This window comes from Delphinapterus leucas, chromosome 4 (assembly GCF_059928025.1).
Source record: "Delphinapterus leucas isolate spDelLeu-1000000601 "Yukka" chromosome 4, BTC_Dleu_Yukka2, whole genome shotgun sequence".
NCBI lineage: Eukaryota > Metazoa > Chordata > Mammalia > Artiodactyla > Monodontidae > Delphinapterus > Delphinapterus leucas.
Genome location: NC_143132.1, coordinates 16,266,753 through 16,294,152, shown reverse-complemented (window position 1 = coordinate 16,294,152; position 27,400 = coordinate 16,266,753). Strand labels below are relative to the sequence as shown.

At 39.5% G+C, this 27,400-nt stretch overlaps 1 long non-coding RNA gene across 2 annotated transcripts; it reads right to left on the bottom strand.

Moving 5' to 3' along the window:
- LOC149749282 (uncharacterized) lies at nt 1-26,474 on the bottom strand. 2 transcript variants are annotated; one of them, XR_016392968.1, is made up of 3 exons: nt 25,914-26,474; nt 8,152-8,341; nt 1-5,310 (listed from the first exon to the last, which is right to left on the bottom strand). It is a non-coding gene; the product is annotated as an uncharacterized LOC149749282 (long non-coding RNA). The 2 variants fall into 2 exon arrangements; XR_016392967.1 differs by having other exon boundaries at nt 1-239.
- Nucleotides 26,475-27,400: the final 926 nt, after the last annotated feature.

Sequence of the window (27,400 nt, the reverse complement as noted above, 5' to 3'; positions counted from 1 at the left end):
ACAGGGGTGCGGAGGGCAAAGCGGAGAGATTCCCACACAGAGGATCAGTGCCGACCAGCACTCACCAGCCCAAGAGGCTTGTCTACTCACCTGCTGGGATGGGCAGGGACTGGGAGCTGAGGCTCGGGCTTCGGAGCTTAGATCCCAGGAAGAGGACGGGGGTTGGCGATGTGAACACAGCCTGAAGGGGGATAGTGCACCAGAGCTGGCCAGGAGGGAGTCTGGGAAAAAGTCTGGAGCTGCCAAAGAGACAAGAGACCATTGTTTCAGGGTGCGTGAGGGCAAGGGATTCAGAGCACCACCTAAACAAGCTCCAGAGATGGGCGCGAGCTGCGGCTATCAGCTCCAACACCAGAGACGGACATGAAATGCTAAGGCTGCTACTGCAGCCACGAAGAAGCCTGTGTGCAAGCACAGGTCACTATCCACACCTCTCCTCCCAAGGGCCTAGGCAGCCCGCCACTGCCAGGGTCCCATGATCCAGGGACAACTTCCCTGGGAGAACACAGGGTGTGCCTCAGGCTGTTGCAACGTCATGCCAGCCTCTGCTGCCGCAGGCTCGCCCTGCATCCATACTCCTCCCTCCACCAGGCCTGAGTGAGCCAGAGCCCCCGAATCAGCTGCTCCTTTAACCCCATCCTTTCTGGGTGGGAACAGATGCCCTCAGGCCCGCGGGGCAGGCCAATCCAAAGCTGAACCCCGAGAGCTGTGTGAACAAAGAAGAGAAAGGGAAATCTCTCCTAGCAGCCTCAGGAGCAGCAGGTTAAATCTCCAAGATCAACTTGATGTACCTGCATCTGTGAAATACCTGAATAGACAACAGATCTTCCCAAAATTGAGGTGGTGGACTTAGGGAGCAAATGTAGACTTGGGGTTTGTTTTCTGTATCTAATTTGTTTCTGGTTTTATGTTTATCTTAGTTTAGTATTTAGAGTTTATTATCATTTGGTAGATTTGTTTCTTGATTTGGTTGCTCCCTTCATTTTTTTTTTTTAATATATAGATTTTTTTTTCCTTTTTCTCTTTCTGTGAGTGTGTATGCTTCTTCATGTGATTTTGTCTGTAGAGCTTTGCTTTACCATTTGTTCTGTCTGTCCGTTTTTGTATTTGTTTTTTTTTTTAGTATAGCTTTTAGCACTTGTTATCATTGGTGGATTTGTTTTTCAGTTTGTCTACTCTCTTCTACCTTTCTTTTTTTTCTTTTTTTCTTATTACTTCTCAATTTTTTTATTTTTAATATTTTTTTATTTTTATAACTTTATTTTATTTTATTTTATTTCTTTTTTTTCTCCCTTTTTCTCTGAGACGTGTGGCTGACAGTGTATTGGTGCTCAGGCCGGGTGTCAGGCTTGTGCCTCTGAGGTGGGAAAGCCGACTTCAGGACACTGGTCCACAAGAGACTTCCCAGCTCCACTTAAAAACAAATGGTGAGGACTCTCACTCAGCATTCATTGACTTTTTGGTCTGGCTCACTTTTTGTTTTGAGCCAGGTGCACATCAGATAATACAAAACCTTGCAAGAGCCTGGAAATTACAGAGCTGAAGACGGGGAAACCACTTCTCTCTGAAGATGAAATCTCCACATCTGATCTTGACTGAATAAAATTGTAAAAGGACTCCATTCCACCACACTACTGGTCTTCATTAAAAATACAAATACAGAGACCTTGGAGAAGATGGTAGAAGAGTAAGACACAGAGATCACCTTCCTCCCCACAGATACATCAGAAATACATCTACACATGGAACAACTTCTACAGAACACCTACTGAACGCTGGAAGAAGAACTCAGACCTCCCCAAAGGCAAGAAACTCCCCACGTACCTGGGTAGGGCAAAAGAAAAAAGAAAAAACAGAGACAAAAGAATAGAGATGGGACCTGCACCAGTGGGAGAGAGCTGTGAAGGAGGAAAGGTTTCCACACACTAGGAACCTCCTTCGCGGACAGAGACTGTGGGTGGTGGAGGGGGGAGATTCGGAGCCACGGAGGAGAGCACATCAACAGGGGTGTGGAGGGCAAAGCAGAGAGATTCCCGCACAGAGGATCAGTGCCAACCAGCACTCACCAGCCCGAGAGGCTTGTCTGCTCTCCCGCTGGGGCGGGCGGGGGCTGGGAGCTGAGGCTTAGGCTTTGGGTGGATCACAGGGAAAGGAATGGTGGCGTGAACACAGCCGGAAGGGGTTAGTGCACCACGGCTAGCCGGGAGGGAGTCCGGGGAAAAGTCTGGACCTGCCGAAGAGGCAAGAGACGTTTTCTTCCCTCTTTCTTTCCTGGTGCACGAGGAGAGGGGATTAAGAGTGCTGCTTAAAGGAGCTCCAGAGATGGGCACGAGCAGCGGCTATCAGCGCAGACCCCAGAGATGGGCATGAGACGCTAAGGCTGCTGCTGCCACCACCAAGAAGCCTGTGTGCGAGCACAGGTCACTATCCACTCCTCTCCTCCCGAGAGCCTGTGCAGCCAGCCACTGCCAGGTTCCCGGGATCCAGGGACAACATGCCCGGAAGAATGCACAGCGTGCCTCAGACTGGTGCAATATCCTGCCGGCCTCTGCCACCGCAGGCTCACCCTGCATCCGTACCCCTCCCTCCACCCGGCCTGAGTGAGCCAGAGCCCCCGACGCAGCTGCTCCTTTAACCCCGTGCTGTCTGAGCGAAGAACAGACGCCCTCCGGCGACCTACAAGCAGAGGCAGGGCCAAATCCAAAGCTAAGCCCCGGGAGCTGTGCGAACGAAGAAGAGAAATGGAAATCTCTCCCAGCAGCTTCAGAAGCAGTGGATTAAAGCTCCACAATCGACTTGATGTACCCTGCATCTGTGGAATACCTGAATAGACAACAAGTCATCCCAAATTCAGGAGGTGGGCTTTGAGAGTAAGATTTATTACTTTTTCCCCTTTTCCTCTTTTTGTGAGTGTGTACGTGTATGCTTCTGTGTGAGATTTTGTCTGTATAGCTTTGCTTTCACCATTTGTCCTAGGGTTCTGTCCGTCCGTTTTTGTTTTTTTTTTTAACTTTAAAAATATTTTTTAATAAGTATTTTTTATTCTTTATTTTAATAACTTTATTTTATCTTACTTTATTTTACTTTATCCTCTTTCTTTCTTTCTTTCTTTCTTTCTTTCTGCTTTTTCTCCCTTTTATTCTGAGCCATGTGGATGAAAGGCTCTTGGTGCTGCAGCCAGGAGTCAGTGCTGTGCCTCTGAGGTGAGAGAGCCAACTTCAGGACACTGGTCCACAAGAGACCTCCCAGTTCCACGTAATATCAAATGGCAAAAATCTCCCAGAGATCTCCATCTCAACACCAACACCCAGCTTCACTCAACGACCAGCAAGCTACAGTGCTGGATACCCTATGCCAAACAACTAGCAAGACAGGAACACAAACCCACCCATTAGCAGAGAGGCTGCCTAAAATCATAATAAGGCCACAGACACCCCAAAACACACCATCAGATTTGGACTTGCCCACCAGAAAGACAAGATCCAGACTCATCCACCAGAATACAGGCACTAGTCCCCTCCACCAGGAAGCCTACACAAACTACTGAACCAACTTTAGGCACTGAGGACAGACACCAAAAACAACGGGAACTACGAACCTGCAGCCTGCAAAAAGGAGACCCCAAACACACTAAGATAAGCCAAATGAGAAGACAGAAAAACACACAGCAGATGAAGGAGCAAGATAAAAACCCACCAGACCTAACAAATGAAGAAGAAATAGGCAGTCTACCTGAAAAAGAATTAAGAATAATGATAGTAAAGATGATCCAAAATCTTGGAAATAGAATAGAGAAGATGCAAGAAACATTTAACTAGGATCTAGAAGAACTAAGAGGAAACAAGCAACGATGAACAACACAATAAGTGAAACTAAAAATACTCTAGAAGGGATCAATAGCAGAATAACTGAGGCAGAAGAACGGATAAGTGACCTGGAAGATAAAATAGAGGAAATAACTACTGCAGAGCAGAAAAAAGAAAAAAGAATGTAAAGAACTGAGAACAGTCTCAGAGACCTCTGGGACAACATTAAATGCACCAACATTCAAATTATAGGGGTCCCAGAAGAAAAGGAGAAAAAGAAAGGGACTGAGAAAACATTTGAAGAGATTATAGTTGAAAACTTCCATAATATGGGAAAGGAAATAGTTAATCAAGTCCAGGAAACACAGAGAGCCCCATACAGGATAAATCCAAAGAGAAACACGCCAAGACACATATTAATCAAACTATCAAAAATTAAATACAAAGAAAACATATTAAAAGCAGCAAGGGAAAAACAACAAATAACACACAAGGGAATCCCCATAAGGTTAACAGCTGAACTTTCAGCAGAAACTCTGCAAGCCAGAAGGGACTGGCAGGACATATTTAAAGTGATGAAGGAGAAAAACCTACAACCAATATTACACTACCCAGCAAGGATCTCATTCAGATTTGATGGAAAAATTAAAACCTTTACAGGCAAGCAAAAGCTGAGAGAGTTCAGCACCAAACCAGCTTTAAAACAAATGCTAAAGGAACTTCTCTAGGCAAGAAACACAAAAGAAGGAAAAGATTTACAATAACAAACCCAAAACAACTAAGAAAATGGGAATAGGAACATACATATCGATAATTACCTTAAATGTAAATGGATTAAATACTCCAACTTAAAGACATAGATTGGCTGAATGGACACAAAAACAAGACCCATATATATGCTGTCTATAGCAGACCCACTTCAGACCTAGGGACACATACAGACTGAAAGTGAGGGAGTGGAGAAAGATATTCCATGCAAATGGAAATCAAAAGAAAACTGGAGTCACTATTCTCATATCAAAAAAAGTAGTCTTTAAAATAAAGACTATTACAAGATACTAAGGACACTACATAATGATCAAGGGATCAATCCAAGAAGAAGATACAACAGTTGTAAATATTTATGCACCCAACATAGGAGCACCTCAGTACATAAGGTAAATGCTAACAGCCATAAAAGGGGAAATCGACAGTAATAAATCATGTAAGGGACTTTAACACGCCACTTTCACCAATGGACAGATCATCCAAAATGAAAGTAAATAAGGAAACACAAGCTTTAAATGATATATTAAAAAAGATGAACTTTATTGATATTTATAGGACCTTCCATCCAAAAACAACAGAATACACTTTCTTCTCAAGTGCTCAAGGAATATTCTCCAGGATAGATCATATTTGGTTCACAAATCAAGCTTTCGTAAATTTAAGAAAATTGAAATCGTATCAAGTATCTTTTCTGACCACAATGCTATTAGACGAGATATCAGTTACAGGAAAAAATCTGTAAAAAATACAAACACATGGAGGTTAAACAATACACTACTTAATAACCAAGAGATCAGTGAAGAAATCAAAAAATACCTAGAAACAAATGGCAATGAAAACACGACGACCCAAAACCTATGGGATTCAGCAAAAGCAGTTCTAAGAGGGAAGTTTATAACAATACAATCCTACCCCAAGAAAGAAGAAACATCATCTCAAATTACTAACCTTACAGCCAAAGTAATTATAGAAAGAAGCAAAAAACAACCCCAAAGTTAGCAGAAGTAAAGAAATCATAAAGATCAGATTAGAAATAAATAAAAAGGAAATGAAGGAAACGATAGCAAAGATCAATAAAACTATAAGTTTGTTCTTTGAGAAGGTAAACAAAATTGATAAACCATTAGCCAGACTCATCAAGGAAAAAAGGGAGAAGACTCAAATCAATAGAATTAGAAATGAAAAAGGAGAAGTAACAACTGACACTGCAGAAATACAAAGGATCACGAGAGATTACTACAAGCAACTTTATGCCAATAAAAAGGACAACCTGGAAGAAATGGACAAATTCTTAAAAAAGCACAACCTTTTGAGACTGAACCAAGTAGAAATAGAAAATATAAACAGACCAATCACAAGCACTGAAATTGAAACTGATTAAAAATCTTCTAACAAACAAAAGTCCAGGACCAGATGGCTTCACAGGCAACTTCTATCAAACATTTAGAGAAGAGCTAACACCTATCCTTCTCAAACTCTTCCAAAATATAGCAAAGGGAGGAATACTCATAAAACTCATTCTATGTGGCCACCATCACCCTGAAACCAAAACCAGACAAAGATGCCACAAAGAAAGAAAACTACAGGGCAATCTCACTAATGAACATAGATGCAAAAATCCTCACAAAATACTAGCAAACAGAATCCAACAGCACATTAAAAAAGATCATACACCATGATCAAGTGAGATTTTTCCCAAGAATGCAAGATTTCTTCAATATATGCAAATCAATCAATATGATACACCATTTTAAAAAAAAAATTGAAGGAGAAAATCTATATAATCATCTCTATAGATGCAAAAAAAATAAAACCTTTTGACAAAATTCAACACCGATTTATAGTAAAAACCCTCCAGAAAGTAGGCATAGGGGGAACTTACCTCAACATAATAAAGGTCATATATGACAAACTCACAGCCAACATCGTTCTCAATGGTGAAAAACTGAAACCATTTCCACTAAGACCAGGAACAAGACAAGGTTGTCCACTCTCACCACTCTTACTCAACTTAGTTTTGGAAGTTTTACCCACAGCAATCAGAAAAGAAAAAGAAATAAAAGGCATCCAAATCATAAAAGAGAAATAAAGCAGGCACTGTTTACGGATGACATGGTACTTTACATAGAGAAACCTAAAGAGGCTACCAGAAAACTACTAGAGCTAATCAATGAATTGGTAAAGTTGCAGGATACAAAATTAATGCACAGAAATCTCTTGCATTCCTATACACTAATGATGAAACATCTGAAAGAGAAATTAAGGAAACCCTCCCATTTACCATTGCAGCAAAAAGAATACTATACCTAGGAATAAACCTACCTAAGGAGACAAAAGACCTGTATGCAGAAAATTATAAGACACTGATGAAAGAAAATAAAGATGATACAAACAGATGGAGAGATATACCATGTTCTTGGATTGGAAGAATCAACATTGTGAAAATGACTATCACACCCAGAGCAATCTACAGATTCAGTGCAATCCCTATCAAACTACCACTGGCATTTTTCACAGAACTAGAACAAAAAATTTCACAATTTGCATGGAAACAGAAAAAAACCCGGATAGCCAAAGCAATCTTGGGAAAGAAAAATGGAGCTGGAGGAATCAGGCTCCCAGACTTCAGACGCTACACCAAAGCTACAGTAATCAAGACCATATTGTACTGGCACAAAAACAGAAGTATAGATCAATGGAACAGAATAGAAAGCGCAGAGATAAACCCACACCCATGTGGTCACCTTATTTTTGATAAAGTAGGAAAGAATATACAATGCAGAAAAGACAGCCTCTTCAATATGTGGTGCTGGAAAAACTGGACGCCTACATGTAAAAGAATGAAATTAGAACACTCCCTAACACCATACACAAAAATAAACTCAAAATGGATTAAAGATCTAAATGTAAGACCAGACAGTGTAAAATTCTTAGAGGAAAACTTAGGCAGAACACTCTATGACATAAATCACAGCAAGATCCTTTTTGACCCACCCCTTAGAGAAATGGAAATAAAAACAAAAATAAACACATGGGACCTAATGAAACTTAAAAGCTTTTGCACAACAAAGGAAACCATAAACAAGATGAAAAGACAACCCTCAGAATGGGAGAAAATATTTGCAAATGAAGCAACTGACAACGGATTAATCTCCAAAATTTACAAGCAGCTCATGTAGCTCAATATCAAAAAACAAACCACCCAGTCCAAAAATGGGCAGAAGACCTAAATAGACATTTCTCCATAGAGGATATACAGATTGCCAACAAACACATGAAAGGATGCTCAACATCACTAAATCATTAGAGAAATGCAAATGAAAACTACAGTGAGATATCATCTCACACTGGTCAGAATGGCTATCATCAAAAATTCTAGAAATAATAAATGCTGGAGAGGGTGTGGAGAAAAGGGAACCCTCTTGCACTGTTGGTGGGAATGTAAATTGATACAGCCACTATGAAGAACAGCATGGAGTTCCCTCAAAAAACAAAAAATATAACTACCATACCACCCAGCAATCCCACTACTGGGCATATACCCTGAAAAAACCATAATTCAAAAGGAGTCATGTACCGGGGCTTCCCTGGTGGCGCAGATGTTGAGAGTCCGCCTCCCGATGCAGGGGACATGGGGTCGTGTCCCGGTCCGGGAAGATCCCACATGCCACAGAGCAGCTGGGCCCATGAGCCATGGCCGCTGACCTTGCACGTCTGGAGCCTGTGCTCTGCAACGGGAGAGGCCACAACAGTGAGAGTCCTGCGTACTGCAAAAAAAAAAAAAAAAAAGTCATGTACCACAATGTTCATTGCAGCTCTATTTACAATAGCCAGGACATGGAAGCAACCTAAGTTTCCATCAACAGATGAATGGATAAAGAAGATGTGGCATCTATATACAATGGAATATTACCCAGCCATAAAAAAGAAACGAAATTGAGCTATTTGTAGTGAGGTGATTGGACCTAGATTCTGTCATACAGAGTGAAGTAAGTCAGAAAGAGAAAAGCAAATACCATATGCTAACACATATATATGGAATCTAAAAAAAAAAAAAAGGTTCTGAAGAACTTAGGGGCAGGAGAGGAATAAAGATGCAGACGTAGAAAATGGACTTGAGGACACAGGGAGGGGGAAGGGTAAGCTGGGATGAAGTGAGAGAGTGGCAGAGACTTATATATACTACCTAATGTAAAATAGATAGCTAGTGGGAAGCAGCCACATAACACAGGGAGATCATCTCGGTGCGTTGTGACCACCTGGAGGGGTGGGATAGGGAGTGTGGAGGGAGACACAAGAGGGAGAATATATGGTGATATATTGTATATGTATAGCTTATTCACTTTGTTATAAAGCAGAAAATAACACACCATTGTAAAGCAGTAATACTCCAATAAAGATGTATAGGAAAATATAAAGAAGAAAATGTCTTTTCTTATTTGAAAAAAATAATAAGATAAATAATTAATGATCCTATTAAAGTAATATGGTTTTAATTCTGGTTTGAGTTGCTAAGAACTAAGGATAACATAAAAATCAATAGAACTTTAAAGAACTATGATTCCCACAAACCATAATCTGAAATAAACACTGTATGTCTCAGGAAATCTAAGGAAATGTCCCTTAAAATTCTAATGACAACTTGCAGTGCCAAGCAAATGCCAGCAGTTTCAGACACATGAGAAGGGAAAAACTAGAAGTCTGTAAAACTCAGAAAAATTTATTGTCTTATCAGCAAACTATTTTAATTTGTGTTTGTTATCTGTATGAACTAAAATGTATGATCCTTCTTCCAAAAGGAAGCAAACAATGACAACAAATTGTTCAGTTTTAGTCTTTGTAAAACCAAAAGTACATAGGAAAAGTTACAGTAGGATTTTATCCAGGATTTTAAAGAAAGTATGTTAAAGTAAACTACAGGAATTCTCAATGCCACGATGAAGTAGCCTCTCCTGTCCATTGAAATGTCCCATCCTCTTACTCACAAATTTTGGTATTTGACGCAGTTCTAAATCATTTCTCTCTATAAGACGTAAGAAATCACATTCTTTCATTCCTGTCTAACATAATGGATAAGAAAGCACAGATACAAAACAAAGTTATGGGGTGTGTTTGTTGCTGACATCCAAGGGGACAAATCTAATTAAGGAAAGGTGGCCACAGTGGTTTCTAGGCAGTGACCAAACTCACCATCATGTATCTGGTGACATCACCATTCCAAGACAATGGTCTATTTTATATCAAGCTCCTCACAAGTGGCTATGATTATTCGGAATCTAGAGACTCCAAAGAAGAGCTCTGGAAAGAGCTGTGGATACTATCAATTTCCTAACTCAATGAGCTAGAGTCTGGAACAGGGCCCTATAAGGACTAGGAACACTAACCAGGAGCCCAAGGCAGAAAGTCAGGTATACCAACAGAAGCAACAAGAGGGTGTATGGGCTTTCTGCACCTGGGGCACTCACACTGGCCCATGATTCAGTGTGACTACACCAAGTACTGAAGCGACCAGCTATAGACCACACAGTGTGGAAAGTATGGGCTTCTCCTGTACTAAACAGAATAAACCTGCAGATGCCAGGGGTCAGCTGAACTGGAGAGGAAAGGCAGGATCTAGATTTTTTGTCTAATAGGTAAATTGATTTGTATTTATCATATTTTAGTTCATTATTAAAATGGGCCTTAGCCTTTTAGAAAGCCACTTGCTAAGCCATTCACCCAACTTACTAAAATCAAATGAAGAAGAGTGATATCACCACTGAGTTCTGGCCATACAACCATTAAAAAATAATAAGAAACATTAGACTGAAAAACAAAAAGGTAAGGTTTTGTTTTTTTTGCAAAGCTGTCTTGTTTCCAGAATAAGGTTTATTTCAGGAAAAGGATTATTCCAGAGTCTTCAATGAATAAAAAGTTTGGCTATTCCAAAAGAGAATAGTTCTTAACAGATACTTGTGGAACTCATATTAAAACAAGCCCAGCAATAAAAACTTACTTTTGAAAGTTTTTTTTAAATATTACAACATGTAGGAACCCTAAATATATTCCAGTTCAATCATTCATTTTGCTTATGAGAAAACTCAAGTTCAAAGAGTGTCTTTCTATTATTTTATTTGTCAAATAAATATAATTATACCATGATTATTAAATTTTTTAGAAGACTGAAAATATTACAAAAACTTTAAAGCACTATACAAATATAAGGTATATTATTATTACTATCTATAATTAGAAATAAACATATAAATAGCTTGAGGGTGGTTAAATTGAAAAAGCACATGAAAAAGTATTTAAGAGATTTCCACTTCCAGCAAAGATAGAATTGTAGGGGCCAATTTATCCTCCGACCTGAAACAACCAAAAACAGAAAAATATGTGAAACAACAGTTTTTTAAGACCTGGCTATCAGACAATGAGAGATGAGAAATGAAAGACAGCTGTCCCAGCTTACTACCTTGAAAGATTGTTCTAGATCACATCACAGTGAGCTGGAACATAGCAGAAACCAGCAGACTTCCTGAGTTGAGGACACAGAGATGAGAGTCTGAGAAGAGCAAAGCAGCTATTCCACACAGCAAAGTATGGGATGAAACTAACAGCAAATTAGATGTTACCGATGCAAAAATTAGTAAGGTTAAAGCCATACCGATAGAAATGACCAACATGAAACACAGAGCAAAGAATCCAACAAAAATTTAAAATGAACAGAGCATCAGTGAGCTGAGGGAAATCTTCAAGGGGCCTCATACTTGTGAAATTGGAGACCCAGAAGTAAAAGAGCGTGAGAGGAGGATAGAAAAAAATATTTAAAGAGTGAATGACCAAGTTTTTTCCAAATTTGATAAAATCAATAAGCCAGCAGATCCAAAGAAAAAATAAAACTAAACAAACCTCAAGCACAAGAAAATAAATAAATAAATAACTACACCAAGACATATCATAATCACATTGCTCAAAACCAGTGATATTCAAAAAATTTTTGAAAAGCAACCAGAGAAAAAAAATACTGCATTCGGAGGAACCAAAATAAAATTAGTATCAGATTTCTCTTCAGAGGGGAGAAAAGTGAGGAGAAACATCTTCACAGTACTGAACAAAAAAAATGTCAACCTACACTTTCGTACCCATCAAAAATATCTTTCAAAGACGATGACTAAATAAAGATGTGTTCAGAGATACAAAAGTGAAGTAATTCATCACCAGCAGACCCACACTAAAAGAAATGCTCTTGAGGTAGGTCGAAAATGATACCAAATGGACATATGGATTTACACAGAGGAATGAAGAGCACAAGAAGTATAACTATAAGGATAAGTATATCCTTTGAAAATATCTTCTAAAAGCAAAAATCAAAAAAGGCATTTTAAGATAAACAAAAGCTGAAAGAATTTGTTAACACTAAATCTGCACTAAAAGAAATGTCAAAGGCTGTTCTTCAATCTGCAGGGGGAAATATGATATAAGACAGATATTTAAATTTGCAAGAATTGAAGGCCACTGGGTATGGTAAAAAAAAAAAAAAAGGGAGTAAATATGAAAGACTTTATCATTGTTGTTCTTGTAACTTCCTTAAAAGACCACTGGCTATTTAAAGCAAAAATAATAGCATTAAAAGGGGAATTTTTTACTTTAAAAGTAAAAGGTACCACAAAATAGCACAAAGGATAGCACAATTATACTACTTCAAGGTTATTGCTAGGAGAAGTGGTAAGTGTTAACTAGGAACTGTGACATGTGAAGTAGTACAACATTGATTCTAAATAGACTTAGATAAGTTTTAGGCCTAGAGCAACTACTAAAAATTACTAAAAACAAGCACTGCTAAGAAGCCAAGAGAGGACATAAAATAGATACTTTAAAATATTTGGTTAATTCACTATTAAGAAAATAGTAAGAGAAGCCATGGACTGGAAGCACATGTTTCTAATACATATGTATTTTTTTAAAAGGGTATAAATATTAATATAAAGAACTCTTACAACTTAGTGATAATCAGACAAACAATTCAAAAAAGAAATGGGTAAAGTATTTGAACAGGCAAAAGAAGCAATACAAATGACCAACAAGCACATGAAAAGGTGCTCAAGATCACGAGTTATCAGGAAAAAAAAAAAGGCAGTGGCTAACTATCTAAGATGATGGATAGGTTAAGTAGCTTGAACGTGGTGATTATTTTATAATATATATGTTTATCAAATTGTACACTTTAAACATACATGTCTTAATCGTCAACTATACCTCATTTTTTTTTTTTTTTCTTTTTTTGCTGTACGCGGGCCTGTCACTGTTGTGGCCTCTCCCGTTGCGGAGCACAGGCTCCAGGCGCGCAGGCTCAGCGGTCATGGCTCACGGGCCCAGCCGCTCTGCGGCATGTGGGATCCTCCCGGACCGGGGCACAACCCCGTTCCCCTGCATCGGCAGGCAGACTCTCAACCACTACGTCACCAGGGAAGCCCAATATATCTCAGTTTTTTTAAATCACAATGATATACCACTTCAAACCATTCATATACCTAATATGTGACCCCAAAATTCTGCTCCTAGGTACTTAAAAGAAAAGAAAATATATATTCACAGGAACACTTGCATGTGAATGATGATAGCTTTATTCATAATAATTAAAAACTGCAAATAACCCACATATACATTAATGAGAGAATGGATAAGCCAATTGTGGTATATTCATTTAATAAAATACTGTTCAGCAATAAAAAAAAGAAAAACTGAAATGTGCAGCAACAAGAATCAATCTCAGCAACATAATGAATAAAAGAAGCACAAAAGAGCACATATTTTGTGATATCATTTATGTGAGATTCTAAAACAGGCAAAATTAATTACAATGATAGACATTTGAGCAGCAGTTGTTTGGAGCTGAGGGTGCTGGTTACTGACTGCAAATAAGCACAAAGGAAATTACTGGGGTTGTGGAAATATTACACAGCTTGATGAAGACGGCAGTTACACAAATGGTTAGATTTGTCAAACCTCATTGAACTGTACACTTAAAACATATGCATTTTATAGCATGTAAATTATACTTTGATAAAGTTGATTTTAAAGTAAAAATGTGCCCTGAACCAGATATTTATAGTAACAATTCTTATCCATGCTCCAACAATAACTGCATCATTTTAGCCTCCTCAAGTTTCAGTGTCCTGATGTATAAAATGAAGCATCAGTGATTTGTCCCTTCCATCTGGACAGTTTTGAACAGTTTCAAATGCTAAAATCAATCTAAGTATAGTCCATAAACTTCCTGTACCTAGAAGTTATCTGTGTACCCAGACATACATACACACACACACACGCACATACACACAGAGTATAAGAAGCTGCCTTTTTATCTGACATGCTAACTTAATGGTATTTACATTTTAAAATACAAAAAAAAGTTTTTATTTCGTAGTTTCGAGGCTGCCATAATGTTAAGTGATCTTCACAACTACTGTGAGTTAAGAATTGCTTATTGTTACTGTGTTATTATTAATAAGACCAATTTGGGGTCCTCTAGTATCCTTATGAGTCCAAATGAGATCATACTTTCTGCAGAACAGTCTTCTTTTTTGAATTTATTTTATTGAAGTATAGTTGATTTACAATGTTGTGTTAATCTCTGCTGTACAGCAAGGTGATTCAGTTATACATATACATTCTTTTTCATATTCTTTTCCACTATGGTTTACCACAGGATATTGAATATTGTTCCCCTGTGCTCTACAGTAGGACCTTGTTGTTTATCCATTCTCTATATAACAGTTTGCATATACCAAACCCAAACTCCCAATCCATCCCTCTCCCACTCCCTTCTCCCTTGGCAACCACAAATCTGTTCTTTATGTCTGTGAGTCTGTTGCTGTTTCATAGATAAGTTCATTTGTGTCATATTTTAGATTCCACAAATAAGTGATATCTTGTGGCATCCGTCTTTCTTTTCCTGACTTACTTCACTAATCTCTAGGTGCATCCATGTTGCTGCAAATGGCATTATTTCATTATTTTTTATGGCTGAGTACGATTCCATTGTATATACGTACCACATCTTCTTTATCCATTCATCTGTCAATGGACATTTAGGTTGTTTCCATGTCTTGGCTAGAACAATCTTCTTGAACAGTCCTGCTGCTTAGAATAAGCGAGCACCACATGCTGCCATTGACTTTTCAGAATCACAGGAAATATTTAGCACACTTCACCCTGGTACTTTGGTGTTACATGTGTTCACCACCATCACTAGTCTACTGAGGACACAATTCATAAGACACCAGAGTGAAATGAATCCTAGAACATTAAAGCGGTGATGCCCGAACTTACTTGTTTATAAGAATCACTTGCCCCGTCCCACAACAGACCTAGTGAATGGAAATCACTGGAAATAAGGACTGGGATCTATATATTTAAGCAAAACCCTCCGTCACCCAACCACCCACACAGGAACTGTAAAGATCAGGCAAGTGCAGGAAACAGTGGCTTATCGTGAGAAGACACAGAATTTACTTGAGTCTCAGCGGTTCACTTCCCAGAATATTTGACAAATTTAGTGGGCTCAAATTTGGATTGTCTATTTCTCTCAAGCCTCACTGGTAATTAGAGAGGAGGAGATGGGTGGTAAATTATAACTAGATAGCCAGATTCTGAGGTCAAGGGTGAAGTTACCATGGTGTTGTTTTGTGTTACACATAAGTGTACCTGGGGCCATTTTTATCAAGCTATCACCTCCACATCGAGCAGATATTCCAACCTGGACCCTGAAAATCAAAATCAATCATGGTGAGACAGGCCTGGGACCTGGAACCCTTTGCTGCAGTGCTGCAATGCTTGTACCTGGACACACCTCTCCTCAAGCAACAAAATACAAAGAAACTATATAGGACTAAAAATAACTGTGTGCATGTGTAGTTGGGGCAAATTCTGGACCAAAAGATACAAAAAACTTAAAAAAAAAGCAACTAAAAAAAACCCTGTCACTTCTGAAGAGCCAGGAGCAAAAAAAATGGTGTTGGGAGCAAAAGCAGTGTACTGAGCATGGCCCCTGCACTCAACACCACCTAAGGGGTCGGCAAAACATGTAAGCCACCCCTCTGGCCTGACCCCTGGACACACCCCTACCCTCACCCCGTATAAGGAACAAGCTTGCCCCTCCTCAGCCAGCCAGCGAGCAAGGGAACCTGTTACTTGTTTTCACTCCCTCCTGCAGCCAGTGCAGGAGCCCCTGTAAAGCCTTATCTGAATTTCTTGTCTGGCCTCTAGTCAATTTCTATTGATTTGGGAAGGCCAAGAACCCTGGTTGGTATCAATGGCATTTCGCACTCAAAATATCCAGAATGTGAGTTTCCAAAGCAAGGGTCCTAATGTGCTGGCAGATGTTGGATGTGTATCTGATAGCCAAATGCTAGAGCTCTGCAGAGCAGCTACTGCAGGCTGAGTGACAGGTCCAGAAGATGGCTCATTTAAAACATGCTTAAAGGCTTAAAGGCAAGACTCAAATGTAATAACGGTAGCTGTCATCTCTAATTTAAGAGGCAGGCAGTAACCTCATTTTACAGCCCTCCTGTCATTTGATGGTTGTTTATCTTTTCATAAATCGATGACCTAGCAGCGTCCACGTTTCCTCAGAGGTCTGGAAGGCATATTAGTGAGCAGGTAAACCAAATCAGGGAGGGTCAAACTTATTCCACTAGTCCAGTGAGAATCAATACAGCTTAGTCTCCCCCAAATCACCTGTAATCAGTTTCCTATGTCAGTTTACCAGTGAATAAGGAAACAGGAAGTCACTAGAAAGTATTAAGTCTCTCCAAAGAAAATATATGTGCCATTCTGACCAGTGTCAGTGGGGTTGGAGTGCAGAAGGAAATTTGAATACTCTGAAACTGACATAGGAAAAATTTGACCACAATCCAAGCTCTCCCTTTTCCTGGTTTACAGATGGACTGTTTCAGAGGGGCCAGCTGGTCCAGTCCTGGGAAAACTTCAAAAACATCATACCAGGAAATGTAGACAATATCCAAAATATTATCTGTGGAATCAGCTGAGGCATTTTTATTATAAAAGTTCTGGAAATTCTTCAGTAAATGTGTTAGTGACATTTTTTAAAATATCTAAACCTGTTGAATTTTTCCTACTTCTGTAATTGTTGGTTAGTCAGAATTCTCTAATTCAATAATTTCCAAGCCTAACAGATTGCCAGATCTTTTTAAAAATATATATTCCAAGTCCCACCTTAATTCCATGGTCTGGGATGAGATCCAGGAATATGTGTAATAAAAATCTTCTAACCTGACAAAATTATAACTGGCATTCGATTTGTTCAGTGCAAAAGTTGCAGAAATCAAGGAATCAGAAAAGATATGGCAGGTGGACAGCTTTAAGGTACAACAGTTTAAAATGAAACTAAAATATATAAACATATCCATTTGCTACACCTGTGGAGTAAAGAATTTTTTTCTCCTATAGGCCTCCTGAATGTAGAGTAAAACCATCTTTCTTGCACATTTCACACCCACAAGACAGGGTGTACACTTTCTCGTTTTAGTTTCTTTAAAATAGAACAAGGACTTAAAGACATTTGGAAAGAAATCTGAACATATGCCTTTAGATAGTTACAATATTTTCCATCACAATTTCCTTGTCCACATACAATAATAAACATTGTCACTCTCTCCTCAGTCATATTTTATCAGTTTACATTATTGACACTATCATTAGTAGGATTAGGAACTAACAGCACAGCTCTGGAAAGCACATACATCAAATGGCATGTGCGGAAAAGCTTTGGAATATTCGAGAATGGGCTACAAGCTGAGAGCAGTCAGCTTGCTGTGGTCACTAGCCAGGATGTTTTACTGAAGTAAATGAGAAAGATTTTTAAACCAGAGAGTGAGGTGAGTAAAAACTCATTAACTGAATCTCTACAGTATTTCTTATGAGCTCTACACACAGGTGATTAGGACGATTATCTGAGATTGGGAAATCTCACCCTGAACCAGAGCTTCTCAAACTTGAATGTGCATCCAAATCCCCTGAGAGTCTTGCTAAAATGCAGATTCTGGTTCTGTATGTCTGGGCTGGAGCCCAAGAATCTGAATTTCTAACAAGCTCCTAGCTTGTTGGCAATCTGAGGGAGATGCTTTAAATGAGATTTTTATTATGTCACATGAAGTTTTTGATGAATAGCAAAAAAAAAGAGAGAGAGAGAGAGTCAGTATGGCAGCAAAATTGTAGTTGAAAGTGGATATTCTTACACTCTAATTTTTTTAAATCTTGTTAATAATATTAAATAACTTATCTTAAACAGAAGAGCTTATGAACCAATCATTCTCAATATCATGATTTTTTCCCCAACTATTGTGGGGACTAAAGTTTCTGTTTAACAGAAAGAACTTTTAGGGAGCAGTAGCAAAATGCGTTTTCATTTTCTGTTGATGTCCACATTAACAATTCTCTTCTTTTGTCCTCGCAGTGAAATAGAAATTCAACTCTGCTCTTGTAAGTTTTGGCTTACAGGCAAGGAAATTCTATTTATATAAAACTTCACCAGGATACCTTCTTCTAACTGTCTTCCAATACTTGCTGTACAGTTTGGGTTTAGCCAGTGAGAGTAGCTAACACAAAGCCAAAATCAGTGATTTCTTGGCAGTAAATATCTCCTTGATGAATCACCTTAGGAAAGAAAGCAGTGGAATTTAACAGTAGGATGAGGAAAGAAAGTAGAAGCAGGTTTGCTCTTACTGCAAGTGGTTTATTTCAACTGTCAATACCTCACAAAAGAAATTTTTAATCAGAGTCCCATTTCCTCCCTCTGTATGGCTCCTATCATGATTGACACTTGATTGGACATATTTTTGGCAATCCATGGCGTGACTCTAACACCAGCAAGCATGCTCTAATCACAATATGTTCACACATTGGACAGGATATGGGGACTGGTATCTCTACAGAAGGAGCATTTGCTCCATGTGGCCTGAAGGGAAGCAAGTCTGAACCCACATGCAGGGAGGGAGAGGCTGGTCTCTATAGAGTTTAGGAACGCAGCTCTTCATCATCAGTAAGCCTTCTGGCAGCCCGTGTGGTAACCATGCAGAGCAGGTGAGCATAGCTGGGCTCTCATTACGAGCCAGAACGCTCAATGCCTCATCTGTAAAGGACATCATTTACTACTGACAATTCACATCCAAGACTTTAAACTCCTACTTAGATGAAAAGTGTTACTCTAGTGTACACAGAGCAATTCCCTTCAAAATCATGGCAAGCATTTTAGGGAATAAAAGAGATGTAATAATAAGTCTACAAGGACTGTTATTGGTTAAGTGCAGCATGACAGTCATGTCCACATTCTCATGCATTCTAAAAATATCCATACATGAGAACTTTGAGGTTTTTTATGTTGAGAGATGAAGATGCTACTTACAATGGACACTGCTACTTCAGCAGCGGCCCAGCTTTTAAAATTCTACTTCACTATAATTTGTAATAAAGGTTTCTCTGTGATCTCTTAACTGTGCAATTATCAAAACACAGTTCTAATCTCTTAGAGGCCAGAGATCCCCTTGAAAATATAATGGCATCTGTGGGCCATTTTTCCCAGGACACAAAAATAACCTGCATACAACTTTCAGGTGTTCATAAGACGCCCTCAAGATTTTTTTCCTGTACATGGCTACCAGGTTACTAATTCCTATTCTAATATAATATAGATATTCTCTGAGCCTTTTCAAAGAAAGCGATGCATATACTAAACCCTGTAAGCTCTGGGTAAGAAGTCCAGCAACTTATATTTCACTCAAAAAACTGTCGGCTGTCAGCCCCCCACTCCAGGAAAACATTGGGGAGGTAACAGGAATCACCTACTGTGAAGTTCTGATAGCCACTGGCTTCCTGTGCTGGGTCCAATGGCCCAGGCTTCAGTTATCCAAGACAGTTCATTTGGTGCCAACAACAGTACCCGTTTAATTGTTCAATGTCTCCAAGTTCGGGAACTCCTTCTCAATCACTACCTGTGGCGTCATTGCCATTCTGAATCATGCAAATGAGGATGTCATATCCTCTGACTCAGAAGGCTTTATTTCATTGAAAATTATTTTAAGAACTGCAAGCAGAGAATTGGTCTTTGCTTAGATGTGATTTCCAAAAGACATCACTTTGTCTTTTGTCACAGGCATCCACCTGATGTGGAGAGAGACTGGGAAGTGTGCAGGGGGAGATCCTGTGGATCAGAGCTTGGAACCACAGACAATTGCCAGCAGAAGAATGCACCTCTCTGAGAGGCTGTGATCCACAGTCCTTGCCAAATTTGGTGCAGCAGCTAATAGTACGTTTCCGTGTGTGTACTTTTCTCCCTATTTTCCCCAAGGAAAGGGCGAGTCAGGATATGCACACATAGCACGCAAGACTGAAATAGCCTTGATTAAAGTAGTTCAGTGGCTATTCAGTGAGGTTACTTGGCTTTGTCCATTTCGAGCACCAAAATCTATTCTGCACTGGACAGGCAGTGTCTCCCTAGGCCAACAATCTTTGTACTCTTGTACTGTGTACTGAAACCCTAGGCAGTAAACATAGTGATTATGAAAAAAAAGACATTCAAAATAAGATTTGAGTCCCAATGGGCTAGCTGTGTGAATTTAGGCAATATACTGAGACTCTCTGAACCTCAATTTGCCCAGTGACAAAATGGGGTGGTAACAGCACTTATCACAAAATTGTTGTGAGGATTAAATGAATTAACATAGTACAAGTAAAGTTCCTAGGTCAGTGTGTCACATGTATTAAGTACTATGTGATGCTTAGCTGTTATTATTACATGTTATCTGTGAATCATCTCTTTAACTCAGATTTAAGCCAGAAGAAACATGCGATGGTTTTAGTTTACAGAACAAAAGACAATATAGCATAGACTTTGCAGTCTGGTAGCTCATCATACTGGAAAATACTGTAGCAGTTCCAAGTCAGTCAAGTTCAAAAATTGTCTCTTAGCTGAGTGACCTTGAGCTCAGTGTCCTCAACTATTAAGTAATACTAACAGATGCTTCCTACTGGGATTTTATTGGCACTTAAGTCAAGCAAAGCAGATAAAGCACTTAGCCCACAAGGAGTAAGTGTGCATTTAATGTTGACCATCATTATTACTAAAAAGTAACATAAGCATAAATGTATACAAACTATAGAATATAGGCAGTAGACACCTATGCATTTTAAAACTATTGATATTACACTTACTCTGTGCCAGGTATGGTTCTTCACACTTTATTTTAAAAGAAATCTCTTGTTTAGTCCTCCTAACAACTCCAGGAAGCAAGTACTATTATTTCACCTTATTTTAAATATGAGGAAACAGAAGCCATGCCATTGCCAAGTTGCAGACTCAAAATTCAATACTAGGTTCCCAAGACAATGCTCTTCCAGAGCCATCCAGTAGAACTCTCCACAATAAAGGAGCTGGTCTGTCTGTGCTGTCCAGTACTGGTATCACTGAGCCCATGTGGCAATTGAGGCCTTGATGTGGTGAACGTGCCTGAGGAAAAGAAGTTTTATTTTATGTAATTTAAATTAATTTAAATTAATGTTAAATAGCCACCTGTGACTAGTGGCTACCATATTGGAGAGCACAGCCTAGACCACCATGTTGCATTACTTTACTAAAGGGTTAATTCCACTAAAGAAGCTAGTGGAGACCCTTATCCACACTGTTTTCTTTCTACACTTGTGTACACTGGTTTCAGTTCCTTGACTCAGAAGCTTTATTAAATATCTTCTTTTTAAAAAACTGGACTTTTCTGATAACACTAATTATCCTCAGTAAATGGAGACACTGCCTCCAAAACACCCACTAATAATGGCTCATTGTTTACCTTTTCACCACTTGCTCTGAGAATGACTTCTTGTTGTGCTTGCTCAATGCCAGACACTAATCTTCAGCTACTCTGAGGACAGTTTTCTGCATGTGCCCATCGCCTGTTCTCTAGGTAGGGTAGGAGTTCTATTTTGCTCTCTTTTGCAAAACTAGCAACTTCCTGATTGGTGTCTGAACTGAAAATGGAGAGCTGATGGACAGAAACAGACATCATGACTTTCTGTGTAACACCACAAAATGTGGCTTTCCTTTGATCCTCCAAATTATGCTCTTGCTTTTGCTTCTATATCATAAAATCGGCTTCCCGGAACATGCCTGTCTGATTGCAAATGACCAGTCCTCACCTCCTCAACCTACACCTCTTTATCCCCACTGCTGTGATTTAGCCAAGTGTGACCTGTCCAAGTTCAGAGAGACTCAGAAAAAAATCAAAAGGAGGAGCACATTTTCCCCCTGAGTTAAATTTATATTGCAATGGAGAAAAAAATTCATTTGAATGATAATCTATGCATCTTGCTGCCCAGTCTTATTTTGGCTTCATCATTTTATTCAATTATCTGTGCTCTATCCAAACAAGCACTGTTCCATTTATAAGTTGGACTAAGAGTATGAATCTGTCACTTTTACCGAAATCCCTAGTATAGCACCACTCATAATTAGCATTTTCAAAACTGCATTTCCAAAAATCACTACTGGGATCACACATGACACAAACTTGAAATCCTAAACAAACTTTTCAAATATGGTATTAATGGTTATCCGGTGATTTCTCAAACAGAAGTCAGTGGCATCTCCAGGTAGTTCAGCCTGCGTTGCTGTGCTCAGAATCAACAGAGAAGTTCATGAGCAAATCTCCTGCTAAGTCATTTCCTCTCTTTGTTTTCAGATTGGATATCCAAGCAGAATATTCATATCTTGTTCTTAACACACTGACTCAGCCTTGCCACAGTTCTGTGGGCAAAGTGGGTATGTGTATTGTGGGTTTATCTTACTTAATTTTTAATGATATCAGGGTGGTGATTTTGAGAGCTTTTCATTACTCTTGTTTTCTCTGGATTCTCTCTTCTCTCCCACCTACATTCCTATTGATGTGTTCATAGGTTATCATTTGCGTGATTTTTGAGATACAATGAATCAGAGGGATTAACAGATCATTGTGATACACAAATTGTTTTCATAGATATAATAGAGGGCACTTGGGCTAGCACTTATCAGAAAGAAAAATAAATAAAATTAAATGAAAATTTTAAAAAACAAAAAATGAAGCTCACTGTGGAGCTCTCAAGATACCCGAGAATCCCATCATCAGTGTAATACTTGTCATCTGGCTGCCACCAAGCTCCTTTCATGCACACAAATGCCTCTCTCCTCTGCTTGAGGTTAGCAAAGACTTTCAGTCAAAACTTGCATTTGTAACTCATAAATGTCTAAAGCTGATGAACGTTCCTGCTCGGTTGGTTTGTATGGGTAGGTAGAGGTGAACTTTAAAACACTGTAGAATTTGTCTGGGAAGCTAAACTAGGTGAACTCATCTAATGTGAGTTCAAAATTATGAAAAAGAAAGATACCAGTGTTACCCTCAAGTGTTTTAGTTTGAAGCATTTTAATGTAAGCATTATTGTTTATAATTACTGTTAGTGGAAAAAAAATCCTCTGTGCTCTTGATCTAATTTGGTTTGTATCAGTACCCTCCATATCAATCAGAAAGCAACTCCTTGGTAGGAGAGAAATAGAATTCAGAGACAGAAATTAATTGATTAAAAAACATGGGTTTTTGTTATTGATCTCTAAGAAACAGTAAAAAGTAGCCACAAGTTTTGAGTGCTATTTTCTGCCATGTTTTATTTATTTTGATATTCCTGAAATCTAGAACATGTGTTCATTCAACAGGCAGGCAACCTGATAGGTAATGGGAATACAAGAAAAAAATAGCTATAAACCTTGCCCTCAAGAAGCTCACAGTCTACTTATGAGGTGTAAACATACTTTTTTAAAGTCTTAAGTGCAATGATAGGGATAGAATCAGAGAACACAGAGAGACATCTGACCCATCGGGCTTCTTGGAGGAAGTGGAATCTGATCTGTGATTGGAAGGCTACATAGAAAGTAACAGTGTGGAAAAGAGGTGCAGGGAGAGCACAGGGAAGTGAAGGAGGAGCATGGTGCACAAGGAGAATGAAAGCATTTCCACGTTTCTGTAGAGGAAACTATAAAGTAGAAATACGCCTGAGAGGTCAGAAGAGGGGGCCAGATCTTGAGGGCCCTGTTTACAGTAGGTGATAGAAAACATTTTAGGATTCTAAGGGAAGGAAAAGAAATGTCAAATTTGTTTAATTTTATTTTTTGTCAAATTCTTTTTCTGCATCTATTAAGGTGATCAGGTGGCTATTCGCCTTTATCCTGTTAATGTGGTGCATTGCATTTATTAATTTGCATATGTTGAGCCATCCTTGCATCCCAGGGATAAATCCCACTTGTTCATGGTGTAAGATCTTCTACAGGCAATTCTGGCTTCATAAAATGAGTGTGGGAAGTGTTTCCTTCTCTTCAATTTTTTGGAAGCGCCTGATAAGAATTGGTGTTAAGTCTTTTAAAATATTTGTTAGAATTTACCAGTGAAGCCACACAGTCCTGAGCTTTTCTTTGTTGGGATGTAATTGATTACTGATTCAACCTCCTTACTATTTACAGATCTGTACAGAGTTTCAATTTCTTCGTGATTTTAATAAAGTATCAGTTAGCTTGTGATGCACAACAACCCCAAAACCTAGTTATTTAAAAGAATGACTATTTGGTTCATGATCCTGAGGGCAGTTCTTCTGGCCAAGCCAGCTCATCTGATTCTACTTGGCTCTCCCATGTCTGTGAGTTAGCTGGCAAGTTGACTGGAAGCTAGATGATCCAGGATGGTATCACTCACATGATGGATGGGAACTATCTGCACATTCCTTGGTTTTCCTCCATGTGGATTCACATCCACCAGCCTACTAGCTTGGGCTCATTCACAAAGTGGTCTTAGGTTTCCCAGGTCAGCAAGAACAAAAGCTACCAGGCCATTTGAGTCTGAAGCACACAGTGTGGAAAATGACATGACTATTTCTAAGTCTTTCAGGTATCTAGGAAAGGAATTGTTCATGAAATGATTCATAGATTTGAGAAAGGGTTGAATCAGCATGTAGACCCTGGAAACCATCGGAATCAAGCTAAAGTGGAATCAAGGGCTGTCACCATCCAATGGAAACATATACACTCTAAATTTAGTTCATGTATCTCAGGATCCATGATTTTGTAGAAATCTAGCTGCCTGGAATGTCTTCTCCCATCACCACAACTACCAAGCACTTCTGGGAGTCCCTAGCAGGTGTCTCATGAGGGCTCAAAAACAAATCCAATCAGCTAGAACTCACTTGGTATTCATTGGATATTTCTATTTTACCTGTCCCAGCTGCCTCTGGTTTAAGTAACATGCTAGCCTCTAACACCCCTGCCTTTTATTCTGGGTACATCCATTTATGATTAACATTTCAGCTTCTACCTGGTATCTCCACTGAAGTTTATAGCTTCTACCAAGGCCAATCACAATGCCAAATATATATGGTGTTCTGACATAGAGTTGGGGAGGATATATCTCCATTTCTTTGATATGCTCAGGCGGATACTAAAGGATTTATACTCTACCTCCAAATATTGTACATTTTATTGAAAATATTTGTAACACAATGTACTATTAAGAAAAACTGACTTGTTTGCACTATAAAGAAGAAAAACTGGGGGTGGAGTCAAGATGGCAAACTAGGAGGACGGGAAATTCACGTCTCCGCACAACTAGGGCACCTACTGGCACTGGTGGGGGACCACAGACACCTAAGGGGACAGGAGGAACCCCCAGCACCTGGGTAGTATGTGGGGCATGGGGAGAGTGAAAGGGGAGGAGAAGGGATCCCACACCCGAAGGGGGAAATTAGGGGACCATTGGGAGGGCAGAGGATCAAAAGGGAGCATGGCCAGGTTTCCCCTGCCCACTTGAGCCCGCAGGAGCCTGCTGAGATCCTGGGCTTGATCCTCTGCCCACCGAGGCCCCCTCCAGCCAAGTGGGTCCTGAGGGAGGGGGAGGGGATCAAAAGTAAAGGCCAGATCTCTGGGACCGGCAACCCTGAGGGATGGCTGGGAGAGGGGAGGGGTTCCTACACCCAGCGGGACCCACCCATGGTTAGGGGTACAGCGGGGGGATAGGGAAGACACTGGGGGAGACCCTGGAGGGGGGCCCAGAGGAATGGAAGGGAATGTGGCCAGCACATTCCCTGTCTAATTAGGCACCAGGGAGCCTGTTGGGCTCCTGGGCCTAATCCTCTGCTCTCAGAGCCACCCTTCTGCCATGCAGAGCCCAAGCACCGACCCTACACCCACACCCAGGGCACTACCTCTACACTCGGAGACCCCCTCCAAAGTTCTGGGCCTAAATCCCACCCACACACCCTCACCCAGGGCCTTACCTCCAAACTCTGGAACTCCACACTCCAGAGGCTGCCCTTTGAATGTGCTGCCTCTCTGCTTCTGCACAGGTCCTAAGCAGAGGCCCAGACCTATGCTTGAACGTCACGCCACCTAGGCCTCACCCCCAAGGCATTTTCTGGTTGTGTGGGTTCTGAGCCTAGGCCCCACCCCACCCTAAACCCTGCCCCTGCCTAAGTTCCACCCCCGCCTAAATTCTGCCTCACATAGCCAAGGCTTTTTTTTTTTTCCTGTTTTAGATTGTGGTTCTGTTTTACTTTGTTGTTGATTCGTTTATATTTTTATTTTTTCTATTAAATCATTTAGTTTCCTAATTTTATTTTATTTTTCATACTTTGTTATTGTTCTGCTCCTTTTCTCTTGTTGCCCTATTTTTTTTTTCTGTTGTAGTTTTGTTTTACCTTCTTGCAGTTGTTTCAATTATATTTTTATTTTTCCTAATATATTTTTCATCTTTCTAATTTTATATTGTTTTTTATTCTTTGTTATTATACTGCTCCTTTTTTTTTTTCTTTTTTCCTTTTTACCACACAATGCAGCTTGCAGGATCATGGTTCCCAAGCCAGAGGTCAGGCCCAAGCTTCTGTGGTGGGAGCTCAAAGTTCAAACCAGTGGATTAATAGAGAACCTCAGAACCCAGGGAATATTAATCAGAGTGAGGGCACCCAGAGGTCCTCGTCTTGGCACCAAGACCCAGCTCTATACAAATGCCTGCAAACTTCAGTGCTGGATGCCTCAAGCCAAAGAACCAGTAAGACAGGAATACAGCCCCACACATCAAAAAAAAAAAAAAAAAGAAAGAAAGAAATGATAAAAAAATATGTTACAGATGAAGGAGGAAGGTAAAAACCCAAAAGAGAAAATAAATGAAGATGAAGTAGGCAACCTTCCTGAAAAAGAATTCAGAGTAATGAGAGTAAAGATAATGCAAAATCTCAGGAATGGAATGGAGAAAATAAAAGAAACATTTAACAAAGATCTAGAAGAATTAAAGAGCAAACAAACAGTAATGAACAACACAATAACTGATATTAAAGGTATTCTAGAAGAAATCAATAACAGAATAACTGAGGCAGAATAATGGATAAATGAGCTGGAAGATAAAATGCTGGAAATAACTGCCAGGGAGCAGAATAAAGAAAAAATAATGAAAAGAATTGAGGACAGTCTCAGAGACCTCTGGGACAACATTAAATGCACCAACATTCAAATTATAGGGGTCTCAGAAGAAGAAGAGAAAAAAGGGTCTGAGAAAATATTTGAAGAGATTATAGTCGAAAACTTCCCTGACATGGGAAAGGAAATAGTCAATCAAGTCCAGGAAACACAGAGAGTACCATTCAGGATAAATCCAAAGAAAAACATGCCAAGACACATATTAATCAAAATATCAAAAATTAAAATACAAAGAAAAAATATTAAAAGCAACAAGGGAAAAGCAACAAATAACATAAAAGGGAATCCTCAT